This window comes from Pleurodeles waltl, chromosome 4_1 (assembly GCF_031143425.1).
Source record: "Pleurodeles waltl isolate 20211129_DDA chromosome 4_1, aPleWal1.hap1.20221129, whole genome shotgun sequence".
NCBI lineage: Eukaryota > Metazoa > Chordata > Amphibia > Caudata > Salamandridae > Pleurodeles > Pleurodeles waltl.
The window spans coordinates 260,224,867-260,237,679 of NC_090442.1; the positions used below are offsets into that span (position 1 = coordinate 260,224,867).

Consider the following 12,813-nt stretch of genomic DNA (forward strand, 5'->3'; position numbering starts at 1 on the left):
TCAAGCAGGAAAAATTCAAGAAGCTGCCTCTGGCACAGGTACTTCCGGCGTTGAACAAAGAAGAATGGATGGTGTCTGTCGACTTGCAGGATGCTTACTTTCATATCCCTATACTCAAGTCGCACAGGAAGTATCTCCGGTTTGTGGTGGGTTCGCAACATTACCAGTTTGCGATCCTTCCGTTTGATCTTACTTCAGCACCTCGAGGCTTCACGAAGGTGATGGCAGTTGTGGAAGCAAGTCTCAGAAGGAAGGGTATATCGGTATTCCCTTACCTGGACGATTGGTTGATCAAAGCCAAGTCTCCAGAGCTTGTGTTGCGTCTCTTGCAGATGACAACTCAGTTTCTTGTTCAGTCGGGGTTTTACGATAAATGTACCCAAGTCTCACCTGGAGCCCTCTCAACGCCTCCTGTTCATAGGGGCAGTACTGGATACTACATTGAATCGGGCCGATCCTCCGCCTCAGCGGATTCAGGACATTCAGGCGTTGATTCCAATGTTTCAAAATGGAGCGGTTATTCCAGTCCTCATAGTCTTACGCCTGCTCAGTCTGTTCGCTTCTTGCATTCTGTGGGTCACTCATGCACTTTGGCACATGAGGGCTTTCCAGTGGTGCCTCCGCAAGCAGTGGTTTCAACACAAAGGGGATCTTGAGGAGTCGATAACGATCTCCAGAGATGCTGCAGCGGATCTTCGATGGTGGGCTGTGGACGGCAACCTTTCTCAAGGAAGGCCGTTCTCACTGCCGCCTTCAGTGGCCACGGTTATGACGGATGCTTCCACTCTTGGGTGGGGAGCTCATCTGGGGGAACCTGGAGATCAAGGGTCGTTGGACTCCAGTGGAACAGACTTTTCATATAAATCTGTTAAAATTGCGGGCAATACGTCTGGCTCTCAAGGCTTTCCTCCCGTCCCTTCGTGGTCAGTCAGTTCAGGTCCTGATGGACAACACTACCGCGATGTGGTATATAAACAAGCGGGGAGGAGTAGGGTTGTATCTTCTCTGCAGGGAAGCTCTGTGTCTCTGGTCCTGGCTTCAGCACCATCGGATTTGCTTGATAGCGAATCATCTGGCCAGAGTGCTCAACGTACGTGCGGACACTGTCGACATTTTTCGGCCGATCACAAGTGGCGTCTCCATCCAGATCTGGTCCTGCACATCTTTTAGATGTGGGGTTCTCCAGGGATAGATCTGTTTGCCACTCGGGAGAACACGTACTGCCCGTGATTCTGCAGCCTCCAGTATCCGGTGCAAGGAGCTTTGGGGGATGCGTTTCAGATATCTTGGTGCAACCATTTGCTTTGCGCATATCCCCCTATACCCTTGACCCCTCGGGTTCTGAGGAAGATTCGCCAAGATCGGGCTCGGGTCATTTTAATAGCCCCGGATTGGCCAAGAAGGGTGCGGTACATGGACCTTCTCCAACTCTTGCTGTGTCCTCCGCTCTTTCTCACTCTCAGGGCAGATCTCCTCTCGGAATCGCAGGGGCAGGTTCTACACCCCCACCTCCAGAGCCTGCTCCTTCATGCCTGGAGATTGAACGGGGCAACTTGAGTTCTTTTTCTCTCCCACCAGATGTAGTGGATGTTATTTTATCGGCCAAGCGACACTTCACTAAGACCGTTTATGCCGGCAGGTGGGCTAATTTCGTGGCTTGGTGTGGAGAAAAGCAAATTGACCCTTTGAGGGCCCACCTCTTCGATATTTTATTATTTGCTTTAGATTTGGCAAGGAAAGGTTGTGCAGTGGCTACAGTTAAGGGTTATTTGGCTGCACTGTCAGCCTTTCTTTGCCTCCCGGATCAGCCCTCTTTGTTTAAATCGCCTATTGTGATTTGGTTCTTGAAGGGTTTAGTTAATAGGTTTCCTCCCACTCATTTTCATATGCCTCAGTGGGATCTAAATCTGATCTTAACCTTTTTAATGGGGTCACCTTTCGAACCCATGCACTCTTGCCCGCTAAGACCCTAAAAGGGCTCTTTGTTTTTATATTGAAAGGACGAAAGACCTACGCCTGGAGGACCAGCTGTTCGGGGGTATATTGGACAGAGGAAGGGGAGAGCAGTCTATAAAAGAACAATCTCCAGGGGGGTCATTCTTTGTATCAAGATTTGCTACTCGTTGGCAAAGAAAGTTCCCCCTGAGGGTATCAGAGCCCATTCCACCAGGGCTAAGTCCGCTACTTCGGCCCTGGCAAGAGGGGTTCCAGTGGTGGATATTTGCAAGGCAGCAACTTAGACGTCCCTCCACACCTTCTCAAAGCATTATTGCTTGGACTCGGAGGCTAGGAGGGACTGCCATTTTGCACGATCTGTATTGCAGGACTTCTTGGTGTAACCAGTCAGGCTCCCACCTCCGAGTGCGGTACTGCTTTGAGACTCTATTCATAAGGTGAGGAATCCACAGGTAGTTGTATCCATCAGAAGAACAAGTGACTTACCTTCGGTAACGCTTTTTCTGGTGGATACAATAGCTACCTGTGGATTCCTCACAGTCCCACCGCCTCCCCTTTGCCTGTCTGGTTACATTAAGATATGTGGTTTTATAGGTGCATATATATTGATGTCTTTTTCTGTATATACAAATGATGGTTTTGATTATATTGCATCATGGTGGTTTTATGTATATATGTATTTATTGGAGCTTTTGTGAGGTCGGTTTTCACCTGTTTGCCTCAAAGGCACGTAGAAAATAGTTGAAACTGACATCAGCACGCCGGCGAGGACCTTTTATTGGCACAGTGACGTCAGACGGAGTCGCGGTGAGCCATGCAATTGTGACGTCCTCGTCGACGTGGAGAGCTGAGAAGAAGATTTTCCGTCGGATGCTGGCGCATGGGAGAATTCATAAGGTGAGGAATACACAGGTAGCTATTGTATCCACCAGAAAAAGCGTAACCAAAGGTAAGTAACTTGTTCTTTCAGACCTGCAATTTAAAAAACACCTTTACCAAAATATATGTTTTTACATTGTGAGTCCAGAGACACCAAACTCGATTTTCTATCTTTTACCAATTGGAAATTACACTTAAAAGATGTTTTAAGGTAATACCCATACTAGCCTATGGGAGAGATAGTCCTTGCAATAGTGAAAAAAAAACACATTTAAGAGTTTTTCACTACCTGGGCATGTTAAACTGAAAAGTACATGTCAATCTTTTTAGATACACTTCACCCTGCCCTTGGAGCTAACCAGGGCCTACCTTAGGGGTGTCATACATGTAATAAAAAGAAAGGTTTGGGCCTGGCAAGTGGGTGCACTTACCAGGTCGAAATTGCAGTTTAAATTGCACCCAGAGGCTCTGCAATGGCAGGCCTGAGACATGTTTGAAAGGCTACCAAAGTCGGTGGCATAACCAGTGCTGCAGGCCTACTAGTAGCATTTGACTTACAGGCCCTGAGTGCACATAGTGCAGTTTACTAGGGACTTACTAGTAATTCAAATATGCATATGTCAATCATGGAGAAGACAATGTCACCACGTTTTAGACACAGAGCACATGCACTTTAGCACTAGTCAGCAGTGAAAAAGTGCACAGAGCCCTAAAGCAAACAAAAACCGTGTCAGAAAAAGAAGAGGAGGAAGGCAAAACGTCTGAGGATGACCCTGCAGAAAGGGCCATTTCCAACACTCCTGCTGGGACAGAGGGGCTGGACCACTCTCTAAGGATCATATGTCTGTTTGCCTGTGCCAGGACACAAAAACATAAGGAGTTCAGACTCCAAGAAGGCCCAAAGCACCACTAAGGACTCAATCCTGCAGGAGCCCTGACAAGAGAGAGACCTGGTGCTTAATAGATGCAGGAGTGGCCAGGAAGAACTGTCCGTGCAGGTGAAGAAAAGTGTGACTTAGACATGTTTTCCATCTCTGGAGGACCAGAGTATGGTGCTCAGGCTTGCCCAGGGAGGTCACAAACAAGAAAACTAAGTTAATCCTGCTCTGAGCATTCTACTCACCTGAAAATGGGTTCAGGAGGGCCGTGCGGTAAAACTATCGAAGTTTTCTCAAGCTATAGATTCCAGCCTTGCCCCACTGGTGACTTTCAGAGTCAAATAATTAAGACTCTGGAGTGGAGCGAGGCAGAAACTCTGCCCCAGTGACAAAGTGACCAAGGTGGCTATGAAATTTAGCTTTGTTCCGTTGAGCGCTTTTGTTACCAAGACCAGCAGCTCAATGGGAGCACGATGATGGTGTATCTGACTCAGAGAGACCCTCGTCATCCTCAGCCTTGAACTTTCCCACCCACTGTCTGATTCTGACTTCCAAAATATAGACTATGCAGAAGGTATAATCTTCAACCAGGATGACCCACTTTGAGTATACAACCTCCATCACGGACAACCTGAAATCATGCCTGGGATCCCGTTACCTAATTTTAATGTTTCAGTGTCTTTTTGCTTATTAAATTTACAAATTGATTTGGGAATTTTAATGTGCTAGTAAAACTTAACATGCATTTCTCTGGTGAATTGTCTGCTGCTAGCGCGATAGCTACCAGACGTGCAGCAGAATTTCTTAGTCACGTGTTGAAACCTAACCAGGGTGTGTTTACTAAGTTGGTAAGAGTTCCCCATTCCCAAATTAACAACCTGCATTTCAAACATTTACCATTACTGTTTCTTGTATAACTGTCTCTTTGCTCCATCTGTTTATCCATGCTTAGTGCATCATAATTACTAAACTTGGAATTTCACATTCAAATGATTGTGACAGATTAAGAAACTAGACGTTCACCTTCTAGCCTGGTCAGGCTCTGATGTACCCCATTGCATATATTCGAGACATGCACTCTCGAGCTTCAGCTTTTGCCAAGGACATTTCTGCTCACTGAAGTCTCTTGAGGAACCTACTCCGTTTAATGATGCTTTTCAATACTGTTTGCATCGTATTCTAGCCAAAAGGCAAAGTGTAACAACATTGTCTTCGGCTTTTCATCCACCTTTTACACATTGTCTGCATGTTCTGCTGTTATCTTCTAATTGTTTGGGCTGCACAGGAAGAGTGTGAAAGTACATATTCACATATCCATCCCTCAGTCATGAATGAGATTTTTTTAAATTCCTATTTTAAAAAATTATATGGGTGATTGGTCAGCTGTTAGATCTGAATGGAAATTCATTAACATGTTAAGTGGAGAGTCCAAGAGACTGAAGAGTTCCATAACAGGTCAAGCCAATCAACACTGCACACAATAAAAATCCTGTGAAGAGAAAATGAGTATCTGTGTTTGATTAGTCCTGGGTCTTAGCTTGTAGCCCAAGACTCACAGATGATAAACTTGCCTCCATTTTTACAGAGGGACAGAGTGGTGACCTGTTGTAGAACAAGGCAGTTTATGACTTGCGATTGGGAGAGGTGGAAGCAAGAGCTAGATGTACAGACAGAATTGAGGTTCCCCTTATATGTACCACAAAGAAACACGAGTAGCGGAAAGTGCAGTGTGCAGCACAGTCATATGTGCAACCCCACATGGTGATTTTGTGAGGTGTCTTATTATGTAGTTGAAACTCACTGGCTGCTGGGTGGTGTCACATCCTGAAAGGGTTAGGGACTAGCCTTTGCTAGAGTCGATGTCTTCCTTATTATCTTAGGCCCTTTGATGTTGATAGATAAGAGTGCCTCAAAATATTTTCCCTCTTACTCCTTAGTACGAATATACATGTTTGTAAGTGTGGCAGCATCCTCCTATCAATGGTTTCTGATGTTTTCTCTTACTATCTGGGTATAAGTGCTATGTGTTTGGTGCTACCGATGACATGATTGTGTGTATTTACAAAACGGGGGACTCTGGTGAAGGTCCTTCAGTCTTTTTAACTGTAGGGATGGAACTCAGTAAGCATGACTGATCTCCCACGCCTTTGCCAGAGAGTGCAGTGTGGCAAAGAGAACGAGGATAAAAGCGCCCATAGAGCAGCGCATTAGCACAAACCATGTGTGCTTAGGACTCCTTGGGCAAAGGGGAAGTGAGATGGAATTGTGTGCCACGTTGCCAAAGTACCGTAAAAGGGAACTAAATATGTTTGTACTCTGGCAAATTGTTAACATTTACCACAGGACAAATAACATTAGTCGGTCCTTTTTATAACTTGTTTACCAGTTCTTACAGCACACACATCAAAAGTAAAGCAAGTGAAGCAATATTTGGGTGCGGGCAGCAGTATCAAAAGAAAGTAACCAAGTATTTAAACTTGTTTAAGTATAAAAAGTGATTACATTATGACTTTAAGATTAAAGCTTTGGATAACCTAGGCCTCGTTGGGTATGGGAACAGAACAGTGCTTACAATTTGCAGTTTTAGAAATGTGTGTGTGTGTGTGTGTGTGTGTGAAAATGTGTGCGTTCACCTGGTATGCACGAGCACTACCTTTTAACACTTGCGCCTTTTAAATGGATCTTGCTACTGTCAATTGCTTTACATTTTTAGATTCACTGCAGATGTAGGAGATACATGTTTCCTTTCACAGCACAGTTTAAGGCAGAGACGTTTCATGTTTCTTTGTGAATAGCTTTAGAACGCCAAAAACAGTCCTAAACGTAATTAAAGAGTAATTAAGAAAATGTTTAAAGTATTTATTTAACTTATTTTGTATGGAAACGAATGGCAAACACATGATTCATGTGTTCATAGTGTTTCATGGGAGAACTTTTACCCAGGCCAGGCCCTCGTTAGTACCTATGTAAACTACCAGTTAGATGAGCACGATGTGTTAGTATATCCCACCTTATACGTGCTGTATCTAACCAGTGGAGTTCTTTAAGTTAGCAATGGTTTTCAGAGACACAGAAGAGTGGAAAGAGGGGTGGGGGTGGGGGTCTTACTTTCTCTTCAGTGTTGTGCATTCATAACAGAATAAATGTGCAGTTACTGCTGGCTTCTTGGGAGACTTGCTGCCTTACATCTTTTGATTTATAAGCAAATATTTTTGCAAACAAACGGGTCAGATTGTAATGAGATCTTGAATTCGTACCAAAGGGGGCTATGCTTTTTACAAAAAATAAAATATGTTAGTGCATAGCTGTGATTATAGTATTTAGTTGTGCATTAACATACTTTTCAATATTTAAAGATAAAGCACTGACTGGACACTGATTTTTGGAGTGTTAATGTTCTGCGTTGCTGTGTTCACAGTCTCTGTTCCCACAGGAGTCAGCCTTGGACTTTCTTTTTAGTTACCCCTCAGTGACACGTATTAAAGGGGGCACTTGCTCCCCAGTTTGAGGGTCCTGGTATGGAGGTCCCAAGACACCAGAGTTCACAGATCCAATTGGCACTGTTGGGGCTACTAATGTATGATTTCCTTTTGACCTCCTGACCCAGATTTCTGAAATAAAATAGGAAGGGCTTCACATTGTGAACTTTCTGAAAAATACACTAGAAATGGTTAGGCGTTTTACATTGTTAAATCCCTGACAAAAATAATACATATGAACCATCTGTGAAAAACAGAACGATAGGGCTTTTTGCATTGTGAATGTCCTGAAGGTGGCCTTACATTTTGAAATGTGTGCAATAGGAGGGGCCTTAAATCTTTAACTCTCTGACAAATTAAATAGTGAGGAGCTTAATACAAAGGTCCCTCTTAAGCTTTCATAGCTTTATGCTTTTTAATAGGCATATATATGGACTGTTTTTTCTGGTCGAGGCCTGCTTGTGTACACTTGTCACGTCGTACCACAAGGATAATGGGAGCAGACTACATTTATTGGAGTAGTTGCGCCTGTAATGTTTCTTCATGGTATGTAATTTGCACCTTGGTTAATCTGCAAGGCCACTGTAGAAAGGGTTCCAATTTATCGTTCCAGCTGAAATCTTGTAAATATGTGTCATTTTGAGTTTAGTATTTAGTTGTATGTGGATTGAAGTATGTTTCCTTTATTTCCTGTTATTCTTGTGTGTGGCTTAGTTTTAGGTTTCTAGCCCACAACACCTCAACAGCGCCCTGATTCAGACTCCTCTGCCTTAGTACCCTGTAATTTAGGTTTTACGTGGTGAACTCTTTCACAAATGCACTGGTGAGGTGGTTTACATAATAAACTGTCGGAGAAATGCAGGAGGAAAGGGTATACCTGGAGAAATCTTTGACCGCTACAACAGGAAGAACTTCCCTTGACGAACTCCTACAAACAGGGGATATACATTGCTTAACACTAGGAGATCACCTAGGCACTGCTCTCTAGTTCAGGTGGTGCGAGAAGGGCCTCTATTTCATTGTATACATTTGTATTTTTATGCTTTTAAAAGTAAAAACACGGGACATTGATTGATTAGGAATTATTGTGCGATTTGTGTGATTCTTTAACTTTAATTTAAACCAGTTAGTTGCATTAATTCATACTTTTGGTTTTACTTTTTTTTTTTTTACTATGCTATTGATATTCAATTTCTGATAGAACAAAATGATAGCAACTATGACATTCCCCTTAAAGTTTATGAATGTTATGCTTCAGTCACATGTTCGATGGCCAGAAATCTTTTGAACTGGAATGCTGACAAAACAGAGGTGTTGGTTCTGGGAAACCATTCTTAGATCTGGACCTCCATTTCATAGTCACTAGTCTTAGGCCCACTTACAGCCCTTCTGCCTGTATGTTCACAAGATCACTGGTACATGTTACTCCCTTTTGAAGAGTTTAAGGAAAATTCTTCTTTGTATCCGAGATGAAGAGAGGACGTTGGTAATCCAGGCAGCCATATCATCCTTTTTGGATTATAGGAATGCATTCTCGCTTTGCATATCTGGATATTATATTTTTTGCTTTTACATTTACGTCTACATACTTATATTAAATCCCAGTTGGACTTCACAAACAAGTAACCAATTAATAAGGGGATCTTGCTATAAGACATTTTGCATGATGCACAATGCATTTGCTGGTACATATCGTGAGCACCTCACCTGTCTGCTTTAGCCCTGCGTGTCCTCCCACATGCTTTGTACCTCTTCTTGTGCACTCTTAGTTGAGCTCATGTTCCATGGAACCAGAACAGGCAGACTCTCTTTCTTCGCTTTTCTTCCCCGTCCCAGTACACCAGAGGTAATAGATTTAGTGCAGGGTGAGTGGTGTGCCTGTAAGAGTGCAAGGTGCAGTACATTGAAGCTGGACCTATTGGCATGGCCTTTGTGCTAAGAGACGAGAGCCTCAATCCTACTTTGTTAATCACCAACAACATATATGAAATGGACCACAAGGATGTGCAGTGTGCCTGCAAGAGTGCGAGGTGCAGCACATTAAAGCTGGACCTATTGACATGGCCTTTGTGCTGAGGGATGGAAGCCTCAGTCCCACTCTGATAATCACCATTAACATTTGTGCAATAGACCACAAGGATATGCTGTACCTTTATACTTAACTGCAATAAAGAATCACATGACTTGGGAAGTCGATTTTAAAATGCAGACTTGGTCATCCATGACTGAGAGTTCTCTTGTGAAGATGTAAGGATCCCTTTAATAAAGCTTGCTCTCCAGCCCCCAATATTAGGTTGAGCACAAAGAAACATAGGAAATAAACAGTTATTTACAGGATTAGGAAATCTGAAGGATATTCCCAAGCTTTTGGTACCATCTTCCTTGTCTAGCAAGAGACTGCCAGCAAGTTTGCATAGTAGTTTGTTGGTTGTCATATACGTCAGATGGACCAGAATGGGTTTCAGTGACCTAGATACACATACAGCAGTCATAACATCAGTCGAAGACAGACTCCAGATATCGGTCAGAGTAGGAGCTGATTAACCCTCTAGCAAACTGCTGAGTCACTTGTCTCGTTCAGTCAGAAATGAGATCAGACTCCACAGAGTGACTCCTGTTCAGTCTTTTTCGCCTTTTTAGCTTCTGTTTCTCAATTTCATGCACTGCTTGAAAATGTTTTGTCGTCGCTGCATGAAATGCAGACAGAGAAGAGATTGAACGCACCGTTTGACCAACAAATGGGACATTTTTCTGTCAAAGCATGACCTTTATGCAATTTCTGTAAATGTATTGATACCAGTACAAACAATAATGTAAACGTTACTTTATGAGCAGATTATTACAAAGCTTTCCTCAAGATAAATCATTTTTATAACAACATTAACAGCATTAAACATTTTTGTTTTAAATGTTTAATGCTGTTAATGTTGTTATAAAAATGATTTATCTTGAGGAAAGCTTTGTAATAATCTGCTCATAAAGTAACGTTTACATTATTGTTTGTACTGGTATCAATACATTTACAGAAATTGCATAAAGGTCATGCTTTGACAGAAAACTGTCCCATTTGTTGGTTAATTGAAGGTTCCGCGAAATCTGTATCCACCTGTCATTGACGAGCAAAAAGAAAATGGTAGAAAGGGCGTAAAATAATTTAATGCAGGGGTAAAACGCCCGTTGCCCTGGATTCATGGGCCAATTAATAAGCTTTACCATGCTATATGTTCATTTTTTCTTAAATAGTATTCAAACCTGCAATGTTATGATGTTGCCTATTTCGAAGCACAAGGTGACGTGCGTGTTTATTACCCACATGCACGTTACATGTTAAAACGCTAATAAAAAATTGTTTAAAAAAAATAATGGACGTGATTAGCTTAGCTTGGGCCTCTTTGAATCCTCCTGTAAAATGGCATAGCCTGAAGAAGGACTCTTTGTATCATCGAGCAAATAGACATTTATTGACTGTGAAAGCAAGGTTGTGGTTATGGGAATGTTAACTGTAATTCGTTTTCAGATGTTGAATATTTAAAAAGAACTGTAATATTTTTTGGATGACAGCACTGACCTTTCCTGCAGAAAGTTTGGTAAATACTAAGCTATTTCTCTAGGAATGAAAATTACCTAATTTGTTTTCACTCTCTGGAGAGACAGAAGCGGCATTACAAACTTCTTGAAATAAAGTGACCCGAATAATGATGGTTAAGCTTCAGTTTACAGTCAGACTGGATAATCTAGTATGCATATTCTTTATCAAGTAAGCCTTGACAGTCCTGTCCCTGGCTTCTGCAAGTTACCTACTTTGTGTGAAAGAGATATCCTTTAGGTTTTTTTGTTTTAGTATTTTTGGTTATTGTTTGAAATTATGCACATTTTCAAATCACCCTTTAAGTTCTACAGTTATTCCAAAGCATCAGTGCCTAAAATGATGCTTAATATCTGGTAATATTTTTTGATCCCAAAACGTATGGATCATGGAGTAATAATCGTCTCCCTGCCTCCTAGTTGAATGTAAAATGTCCTAACTATCCTGAAGGGAAGTTTTAATTCTGTTAAGGACCTGAAAGAGAGGATTATGTACTTCTACTTCAACTTCATTGCTCAACGCTCAACATGGCATATATATTTCAAAGATAAAGAACTTTAAACCAGTCATCAGTCAATGGTTTACTCCTTCTCCATAAAACAAATCTGTTAGAATTGGGTCCCTAGTTGGCAGAGGTATGCACCCTGTCCAAGAAGAGACCACAATTGTATTCAGCGTAAGTCAAATACACAACCTAAGTTATCATATGCTCACTCTCTGGTAGCTTGGCACTGAGCAGGCAGACTTAACTTAAAAGGCAATGTGTAAAGTATTTGTCCAATAACCCATACAGTAACACATTGAAAACACTACAAAAGTACTCCACAGTAGTTTAGGAAAATAGATAATATTTATCTGAACAAAATAAGATCAAAACTACAAACATTCTATATGAACAAGCCAAGATATCACTTTTTAAAGGTTTAGATGAGCCTCAATCTTTAAGAATCATTGGTTGTATCTTTTAAACACACAGTACCTGGGATGTGTAAAAGATAAGGATGCAGAGAGGTCGCAGAGGAGGAGATGCGTCAGAAAATAAAGTGTTGTGTCGTTTTTTCTGGTGTGGCAGGGTGATTCGTCGATTATTTCCACACAGCAAGTTGATGCATCAATTTCCCGGAGCACAGCCTTGGATCCCCGCACTGCGGTGCGGGGATATTTTGGCGCCTAGAGATGATGCATGGAAAATCCAGAACGTGCTGGTAGGAAGGAGCAGGTGCTGCGTTGATCCGGTAGATGATGCAGCGACTTTTGGGCCGAGAGGCAGGCGCTGCATTGATTTTTGCAGGCATTGCATTAATTTTCCGACACACTGGATTTTCTCTCTTTGGTGAAGTCATTGATGGGCCTGGACTTCGGAACGGGAAGCAAGCTCAGTCCAATCCCTTAGAGAGCACCTGTAGGGGAAGGCAGAGTCCTTCCAGCAGAGTCAGGGGCCAACAAGCAGCCGGGCAATAAGCAGGGGAGCAGTCCTTCCAGAAAAGTAGTCCAGGTGAGTCCTTTGAGCAGCAAGGCAGTCCCTTTGACAGAGTCCAGCTGTAGGTCCAAAAGTGTCTGATTTTAGTCGGTCAAAGACTCAGTACATATACCCAAATCTGCCTTTGAAGCGGAGGAAAACTTCAAAGAGAGGTTTTTAAGTGCACCAGTTCCCCTTTCAACCCAGTCCTGTCTACCAGGAGTTCTGTGTGGGGTTATCAGTCCTTTGTGTGAGGTTAGGCCACTAGCCTTTGAAGTGTAAGTGAGAGCCCTCTCACCCTTCCTGCCCAGGAAGACCCATCAGTATGCAGGTGAATGCAGATGCAGGTGAGTGACCTGTGTTTATGGCTGACTGGGTGGAATGCACAAGGGGAGCTGCCAGCCAGCACAGACCAGACGTGGATTGGAGACAGGATGTTAGGCACAGAGAGCAGTAAGTGCAGAGAAATGCCTACTTTCTAAAAGTGGCAATTCTAAAATAGTAATGTTGAATCCAACTTCACCAGTAAGCAGGATTACCATTCTGACCATACCAAACATAACAATGCCATGCCTT

General features: G+C 42.6%; 1 protein-coding gene across 4 annotated transcripts in view; it reads left to right on the forward strand.

The window, feature by feature from the left end:
- The window catches only part of PHF21B (PHD finger protein 21B), a 281,511-nt gene that overhangs the window by 188,070 nt on the left and 80,628 nt on the right, over positions 1–12,813 (forward strand). The window lies entirely within an intron of this gene.